At 37.9% G+C, this 9,557-nt stretch overlaps 1 pseudogene; it reads right to left on the minus strand.

Moving 5' to 3' along the window:
• Positions 1-8,690: 8,690 nt before the first annotated feature.
• LOC105290830 lies at positions 8,691-9,001 on the minus strand (annotated as a pseudogene).
• Positions 9,002-9,557: the final 556 nt, after the last annotated feature.

Consider the following 9,557-nt stretch of genomic DNA (forward strand, 5'->3'; position numbering starts at 1 on the left):
AGATTTCTTTTATCTTCTTAGATTTCCAGGCAAATATAACTTCTTGAGTAGGAAAGAGAAACACAGTCGATAAATGTCCAACCCTTTAAGGAGGCCCCATGGTTTAAAAAAAAAATTTCTGCTACCCTCCACTCTCAATTTCTTTTGGGCCTACCTGGGTAATATATTTATTTTCATATCTGCATTAGATTAACTAAAGTAATCAAAGGTCATACATGATAATTATTTTTTAAAAGGATTTTATTTTAGGAGACATATAATTTTAATGTATAGTTAGTACGTGATATGTCTACATAGTTCATTTGTAAAAATACCCATCATTTAATTAGGGCACTGTATTAGTTTCTTATTGCTACTGTAATAAATTATCACATACTACGTGTTCAAAACAACACAAAATTTTTATCCTACAGTCCTAGAGGTTAAAAGTCTGAAATGGGTCTCGCAGGACCAAAACGAAGGTGTCCACGGGACCCTGAAGACTCTAGGGGGTGTGTCTGTTTTCTTGCCTTTCTCAGTGTCGAGGGGCTGTCTGTATTCCTTCGCTCGTGTTTTCCTAATTTCTGCTTCGGTCAGCACATTCTGACCTCATGCTTCCTTCTTCCACTTTTAAGGTTATATTTTGTGGTTATATTAGGTCCGCTCAGATAACCCAGGGAAACCTCCCTTTCAAGGTCCTTAATTTAAGCATATCTGCAAAGTCTTTTTTTTTTTTTTTTTGTCATGAGAAGTAACATATTCACAGATTCTGAGGATGAGAATGTAGATATCTTTGGGGAAAGAGGTCATTATTCTCTTCACCAATGGCCTTTTCAGAAGAACTCTTACTTTGGTGTCATGATGTAAAATGGTCCCAGACTGTCTCTTTCTGATCATTGGTATCAAGGCCAGGAAGAGACAAACGACTACAGTCGTTTTCATTATTATCACTATTGTTTAGAAAAGATACAACGCATTTTTATTGCTGTTCTCTTTTGAATTCCCAGATAAAATTTTGGTAATTCACCTCTAACCGAGACCCTTTCGGTGTGCCAACTTGCCCTCCTATAGAAAGAATCACTGTGAATTCAATAAATAAACCATTCAGTAAAGAAATCATAAGTTTAGGCACCAACCGGTTTAGACTGCCCGAAACCACACACCTTGGTCTAACTAAACAGCTGCAGACCGTTTTAGGTTATTACATGTATGCACACACACACAACGTATGAAATAAAGGCATTTTTGACCTCCACGTGAATCTAAACCAATCACTGAACGTTTACACAAAGTGAAGAAGACCTGCCAGGCTGTTCTTTTTAATTTCCTGATGTATTTCCAGTGGGACAAGATCCTGACGACCTGTCCATATTTCTTCTGCCATAACGAATGTTACAGATCTTTAAAGATGGCCACTTCATACACTTCCCCTGTCTCCATGGATTCCTCACTGTTCCCTCTAAGTTTTTCTATGTTGTCCCCTGCTTCCTGTTCCATGAACATCACTAAAACTGTTCTTTCTACTTTTTCCTGAATATCCTTGGTGATTTCCAGCATCTCTACTTTTGTCATCTTATTGCCTAGAAGATGACCCTCTTTTCTTCTCCACTAATCTGAAGTCTCAACTGAAAGCCCAGATCAAATTATTTGGACTCGGTGAATCCTACAGTATCCAGGAGGCACGCTGTTCACTCCTAATTTTGAGCAGGCTCTTTTAATTTGTGGCAAGGTGCAACTTTGAAATGTTAACTAATAGATAATTTTGTTCCTGGTAACTGTTGGCCCCCTGTCCCTTCCTTCCTTTTCAGGCAGCTGCCAGAGCATTAGGGTTTTATTAAATTATCCAAAGGTCGATATAGCCAAACCAAAGATTTAATTTTCAGTTTTGGAGTTTCAAAAGTCTGGGCTTTGAATTTCACAAGGCAAGGTCAGAAGGACTTGGGAGTCAAAAAGTCTACTCCGACGCCAGTGAGCTATACACAGGGGAGTGTGTGTGCATCCCCTAGGTCTTCACAGACTTCCCAAATCAGCTCCCATATCCTCAAATCTCCAATGTTCTCTTTTCTCAATGGATTTGTCTGTAGATACACTTACAATTTGTAGTATTCCTTCTTGTTTTCTTTTCAAACTTGCCCCCTTTCCATTTCCTGCCTTATTCACCCCTATTCCTGTTATGGTGGAAAAATCCTGAGTGCCAAAGCAAGGAACCCTGTGAAATGCTGATATTGAGAAAGCAGAATGCTCCGATGACTGGCAGACACATCCTCTCACAGCTCAGATTGTTTCTAATTCTTTGCTCTAAACAAAATTGAAGATCTACTCAAGATTATTCAAAATAATCTTTGATGACAGAGCACTATGCTATGTTTGAATGTAACTCTGAAAAAGTTCAAATAATTGAAGGACATTGCTATAAAAAATCTATTTTTTTTCCACTACTTAAAAAAAAAAAAAAAAAAACCAAGTCCTTTCAGTGCTACTTACTAAAATGAGAAATAACATTAATGCTGACCTCTGTCTCATTCGAGCAATGAGTAATATTCATTCTTGAAAAGATGAACTAATTAGGAAAAATAAACCAGTCCTGTCCATTTTATTAAGAGATAAATTTCAGGTAGAATTTGAATTTTATGTTTATCAACATTTTAAATATATTTGCATTGTTTTGATTAATGGTGCACTGAATGAGAAGTATAATGATATCTTGTTAAAAGGAAACTTTAAAAAGAAACTTGAACCTATATATACGATTACAAGAAATTAAAAAATAAATGGCAACTTACATTCTTTTATGCAATTAGTTATGATAGGCTTATTTAGCACAATTCTTTCAAATATAATATATTATTGTATTAGGATAAAGTTCTGTGGGGAACATGAAATGGAAATAAGACTTTACGGAACATTATAAAACAAGTTACGTATGTACATTTGTATTTTTAAATTGACAGAGGTATCAGCTTTCTTCGGAATTTATATTTCATTGGAAACATTTAAAAGAGTGGTTTAACAGTTTTGCTTTAGACTTTCAATATTTATAGTTCACTGGAAGTCACATCTAACAACTACATAAACTTACGATAAAAAAAAAGTATAGATGTCAACTTAAAAATATGTCAGGTAGGGGTTACAAAGTCTTTTGGGATTATTTTAGGAAATAGATGAGCAAACAGGGTTGAAGTTCATAAAAATCATCCATACTTATTTAAAAGCGAGATTTCAAATGAGACTAGTAAGCTCCAGGCTGCAGGAGACGGAGAGGAGCGCATGGAAGAGCAGTAGAGCGTGGACCTGCCTCTGCCAGACGGTGGGGTCTGGGCTCGAGAATGAGAGACCCTGCAGAGTCCAGTCTGAGAACTGGCAGAACCTAAGTTCTCGCTCCAGTCTGCAGTTCCGGGGAAGCAGGTTATGGGTGGGTGGGAGCAGCAGCGTGGAGACAGCTGTGGGGGGGAAATGCTTGAGGTTTCCTATTCCTTTCATATGGTTCCTCTTAGCATCCCTTCTGGGTTTTAAGCCCAGCTGCCCGCAGTACTTACTCATCTTATTAACGTACCCTGTTGAGTTTACTTCCCTTCCCTGTCTCCCTTTCCCCACTACCCCACTAGATCACCTCCTAAATAAAGTTCCTGCACACAAATTCTATCTCGGGATCTGCCTTTGTGGGCAGCTAAACCAAGATTCGCACATTTTCCTAAATAGAATAAATTTAATTTCAATTCAATTTAGAATACATTTATTGAATGCATATTAGGTTTGTTCTAGGGACACCCAACAACTATTTATGGATTAATTATTTGAATGGAATTGCCAGGATTATCATCTGATCCTCTTTCTACTGAGTGTACATAAAGAGATTTGAGAAAAACTGTCCTTGAAGAAATTAATCTTAAAAAGATAATATGTGTAGTCAGAAGCTCATCTGTCCAAAGCCAGAAAGCAAACGCAGAGACATGATAAAAGTTGCATATTTAGTGCAATTCTTATTTGGAATAACTGTGATTTTTCAGTAGACTTTTTTTTCCTTATGATATTTGCTGCTGCTCCCTCATGGCAGCCAGGAACCATAAAAGAACCCAATTGTACTGTCTGGTTTTAAAGCAGCAGTTAAGCTTTATTTGTAAGGGCAAATAAGAATCATGTTCTATTCTAGAGTTAATAGGGAATAAGTAAAATTTCCCCTTTAACTTTCATTATAGCTCCTGCGAATGCTAGTAATGCAATTATGTAAATGTGTAGCTGAGGTCTGGTGGACTGCCTTTACTATTTAACTGTAAAGTTATAAAATGTCTGATTTGCATATTACTGCTTTTGGTAGCAGTGGTTTAAAGCTTATAAACAAGACTCTGTGTTTTAGAGAAGGGTTTAAAAAAGAGGCTTCTGGCTGTGAGAATATAGAGTTTTACCCAGTATTTGGCCTTGAGCTTTGAGCAGAGAGGTATGTTTATAACTACAATTAGAGAAGCCCAAAACTAGAGAGAAATAAGAAGTGTGTTAATAAGTTATTATCACGTAGAGCCAGAGGGCTTGGAGGGAAAATTGAGTTTCAAACCTCTCCTGGATGGTTCCTCTTACACGTGTGACTTTGAACAAGTGGTGTCTTTACACTTTTCATTTGAAAAGATATTCTAAGTCCACCTTGGCACTTAGAATCATCATTGAGGCATTGGTGTCAGTTGATTTGCTTTTTGATGCTCAAAATTCCTGAATAAATTCTTTCTTCAATGTGACAGTGTTTTAAATAAGGAATTGACTAGGTCAGAAGAAAACCCACAGAATGACAAGACAGCGCTGCTGGCTGCTTATGTCTGGGCTGGAAAGAAGCTAAATTATCATCTATTCTTTAAAACTCATTCTTTGGCTCTTACTATGTGCTAGGCATTGTTCTGGACACTTTACAAAGATGACTTCATTCCGTCATTTCATCATTCTTGTGAGAGGCGCAGGGTTATCTATATCTTACAGACGGAGAACTGCCCCCTGTGGTCACGTGGCCAACGATTTCAACTATAAGTCAAAGAGCAAAGATTTGTAGTGATTTCTTTTAGCAGCTTTTGCTTAATTTTTATTAGATAATTTTATTAATTGATATATAGCTGTCATATGCATTTTCATTTTATTTTATTGTAGTGAGGATGCTTAACATGAGATCTAGCTTCTTAAATTTTTAAGTGTACAATCCGTTATTGTTGGCTATGGGGACAGTGCTGTACAGCAGATCTCTAGAGCTTACTTATCTTGTTTATGTAGAGTTTTATGCCCATTGATTAGTAACTCCTCATTTCTTCCTCGCCAACCCTTGCCAACCGTTATTCCTTCCACTCTTTGATTTCATGAATTTGACTATTTTAGATACCTCATATAAATGGGATCATGCAACATTTGTCTTTCTGTGACTGGCGTATTTCACTTAATCAAATGTCCTCAAAGTTCATCCATGTTTTCACATATTGCGGAATTTCCTTCTTTGCAAAGGCTGAATAATATCTCATTGTATGTATGTATATACCACATGTTCTTTATTCATTCGTCTGTCATAGACATTTAGGTTGTTTCCACGTCTTAGCTCTAGCAAACACTGGTACAATGACTATATCTTTGAGATCTTGATTTCAATTCTTTCAGATAAATGCCCAGGAATGGGATCGCTGGATCATATGGTAATTATATTTTTAATTTTTGAGAAGTCTCCATTCTGTTTTCCATAGTGACTACATCATTTTTTGCATTCCCACTAATACTCAGTGTGCAAGGATTTCAGTTTCTCCACATCTTTGCCAATACTTGCTATCTTTTTTTTTTTTTTTTGATAATAGCCATGCTGATAGTTGTGATATCTCATAGTGGGTTTGATTTGCATTTCTCTTATGATTAGTGATATTGAGCATTTTTTCATATTCCTATTGCTTATTTGTATGTCTTCTTTGGAGAAATGTCTATTTAAGTACTTATTCCATTTTTGATTGAGTTAATAGTTATTTTACTCTTGTAATATTGCTGTAAAATTTCTAACCGCTATGTATATATATATATCTTCCTCTTTTTCCACCCCCTTTCTTTTGAAGCGAGGCTCTTGGAAACTCTGTGACACTCCATGATCTCGGGATAATAAGCAACAGAGAAGAACTTAGAATTCAGTCTTTGACCTGCAGGTGAGTGAGTAGGTGCTGCACCGCCTGCCACCGCCCCAGGCTTCCTTGTGTAACAGAAGGTATGACTGAGATGCACATGTGCTGCAACATGGAGACGAATTGTTCTCAGCATTTTAAAGTGAAATCAACAAGATCTGTGCAGGTTTCAAAGATGTAAATCCCTTGGGTATAAAAAGTAGTCATGCCACTTTCTTTGGCTCTGCTGGATGCCTTGCTTCCCAGGGAAACCAGCACAGGAATGATTTCAATGTCCACAAGCTAATAAATGGATATAACTATTATTCTTTAAATGAAAACAAAACTCACCCAAAGCATTTTCAAATGACTTTTGAAACAAAAACAAACGAACAATTTTATACAGACAGCCTAGGTAGTTTCGATTTTACAAATCTCTATTCTACCCATTTAGCAGTTTTCTGCCTTTTCCATCAAATTCCTATTCTTGTCGACTTAGCTTTTTATTTACCTAGAAAAGCTTAGTTCATCTGAAAATATGAGACTTCCCTGTACACTACCTTGTTAAAGTTTTTACTAAAAATTATCCCTAAACTTTGCTGCTCCCTGCATGTCCATGAATGACCACAGAAGTCCCATGAATATTGAGTTTGGAGTTACACATAAATTTCAGTGAATAGGCAAATCTGGGAATAATGAACATTGGCTGTATTCTTTTTTGACAGCATTTGCATTTTCAGAGATGCTTCTAGTACATGTGGGTGGGCAGTGGGGAAGCAACTGGGTTTCTTCAAACTTTATCACGTGGGCGATTGCTCATTTATGCTGAACTGCTTACTCTTATTCTTGGGGAATGGAACAGCCGAATGTGGGCTTGGTCGGGCAGAGTCAACTACAAGCAGAGCCAGAGAATGAGCAAGACTGCACCTCAGGAAAAGGCAAAAGCAGAGGACCCCAAATATAGTGACCCTCAAGGGCAATGCAAGGATGGGGGAACCCCTGCAAGGCAGCATTAACTCAGCCAGACACCAGCAGGAGTGAGTTGAAAAGGCTGGGCTCTCCAGAGTTGCCTTTTTCTTCTTTTTTTCGGTAACTGGCTGTGTGGGGCAGAAATAGATTTCTCTGGGAAAAAGGCGCGGGGTTTGGGGCCAGGACAGCACACTGGTTCACACCTAAGCTCGCTGCACACAACCAGTGACATATTATATAAGAATTGTTGGTATTTTCCTCTACTCTTTTGTCTCATCATTAGTCAAGTTGACTTGATTTTCTTAATTCTCTGGGACTTCACTCTTTTTCTCTTTCTTCAAGACACTTTTTGTTTGACACAAACAAAAGTATATGTATGTGCTGTAAACGATTCTCATTTCATTGAGAAAACAGCAGCATTTTTAAAATGTACAGCGATTCTGTTATTATACAAGTTTATCTGTTACACTGAGCTCTCCCTTGGGTAAATCTTCTCAAACAGTTTATTTTCTTTTTCAAAATAAAGATTGTGTTTAGCCTTTTGTGTATTTCTCAGTCCCATGTCTGTATAGACATTCTTGAACCACGTTTGTTCTTTTAACTGAGAATATTATCTGGTTTCATTGTTTCAACTGGAACTGGTTTTTCCTAGTCCTTATTCTGCATATAGTTCAGCCTCATCTCATCATCTCTTCCTGCCGTATTCCAAAACACTTTCCACCTGTACAGGAAAATGTAGTTATATTTTGAACAAAATTGGCAAGTCCTAACGGTTGTGTATTTTCCCACCTTATCGCAGCTTTGTAAAAATTAGGAGAGAACATAGGCAAAGCGTAGGAAAAAATATCTGAAGTGCCATAATATGGTATAGTGAGAAGCCAGATAACAAAGCTGGAAAAGAATGCTAAGAATAAGTTAGAATCTGGATGAGATAAAGCTTAGAAAAATGTATCTATCACGTAGAAGACCATTTTTTGTTGACGAGGTATCAGGACAATGATATAACAACAAATTTGGAGTAGAAAAAGGGTCCCACGACTCTTAACACTACCACATCTCATAAATGTCTCCCGTCATTCCCTGGTGTCTCTGGTATTACTGGATGGTGTTCAGGAGTGTCAGATCAAGTCAGGCGGACTTGAGAATAAATTCCAGGCCTGTCATTACTGACTGAACAAGTCATTTAAGATTCTCTCAGCTTTAGTTTTCTTAGCAGTATATGGTCCTAAATAGATAATGCATCTGAAGTGATTAACAAGATATCTGAAGCAAGTTAACTTAAAAATAATTTTTGTAAACATATACTTTTAAGCCCCTGCTATATGCATTTCATAGAGCTTTTGATCTAGCGGGAAGCAGACAACCAAATAAGAACATACGTGGATAGTGGAAGACAGAGAAGGAAAAAACAGGAGAGCATGAAACAGAGAGGTCTGGCCTGATCTAGGGGAGCAGGGAAGGTTCCCCAAGAAAGTAAAGTTGGGCTGAGAAGTAAAGGAGGATTGGGAGTTAAATAAATAAAGAAGGAACTGAGAAAGAGTATCTATCTATTTATCTATCTATCTATCTATCTATATCTATCTATCTATCTATCTATCTATCTCCTATAATGCAGGTTAATGTGGCTTTAAGGTAGCATCACAAGACATATTTTTGAATCCATTCCTGAGATGTTCTGTTATACTTATTTCTGTCTGTTTTATAGATCTGTACAATCTGGGTTTAGATTACATAGCAGTGAACAAACAGATTAAAGAACTTTAGAAATAATTAAAGCAGGAGACCTTTGTGACCTTAGACTTGAAAGAAATGCTGTCATTACTGTTAATATTTGGATGAAAAATCCTCATCGTAAATGCAACCTCCGGTGCTTTGAAGGGGTAGTCTGTAGGAAAATGAATTGTCAAAACAAATATACTGCCTTGATATGGGCTGTCTTTGTGTCCCATATCATGGCTTGCCAAGGACACATATCATACCCAACTGGACCTGCTGTACACGCAAAGGCCCTGTGGTATTGAGAATCACGGGCTTTTGTGGGGAACTAAAGGCTGGTTAGTGTGGCTGGAGCATTTACGGTAATGAGGGAGGTGCGAGAGACGAGGCTGAATGGGCGGGCAGAGGCCACGCCTCTCTGCCTTTATCAGAAATGCAAGCAGAGCCAATGCAAGACGTAAAGTCGAGGAGGGGTGTGATCTGTAAGGGTACTGGACCTATTGCGGTGATCACTTCATGAGAATGGAATGAAGCGGGCAAGAGTGAATGTTTCCCTCGCTGTCCTTGTAGTGAGAGCTGGTGGTAGCTACGACTGGATGGTGACAGACGCAATTGAGAAAAATGGAGAAATTCAGGAGCTACTTAGGTTAAATTGACAAGACTTTGAGGGGGTGGGTATGGTGGATGAGGAAGAGAAAGAGGGAGATGTAAGGATGAGTCCTGGTCTTCTGGATCAGAAGCTGACCATGCGGTGGAGCCTTTCACTGCCAAGGGCAGTACCGTAAAGTG

This window comes from Pteropus vampyrus, unplaced genomic scaffold, assembly GCF_000151845.1.
Source record: "Pteropus vampyrus isolate Shadow unplaced genomic scaffold, Pvam_2.0 Scaffold38, whole genome shotgun sequence".
NCBI classification, from domain to species: Eukaryota; Metazoa; Chordata; class Mammalia; order Chiroptera; family Pteropodidae; genus Pteropus; species Pteropus vampyrus.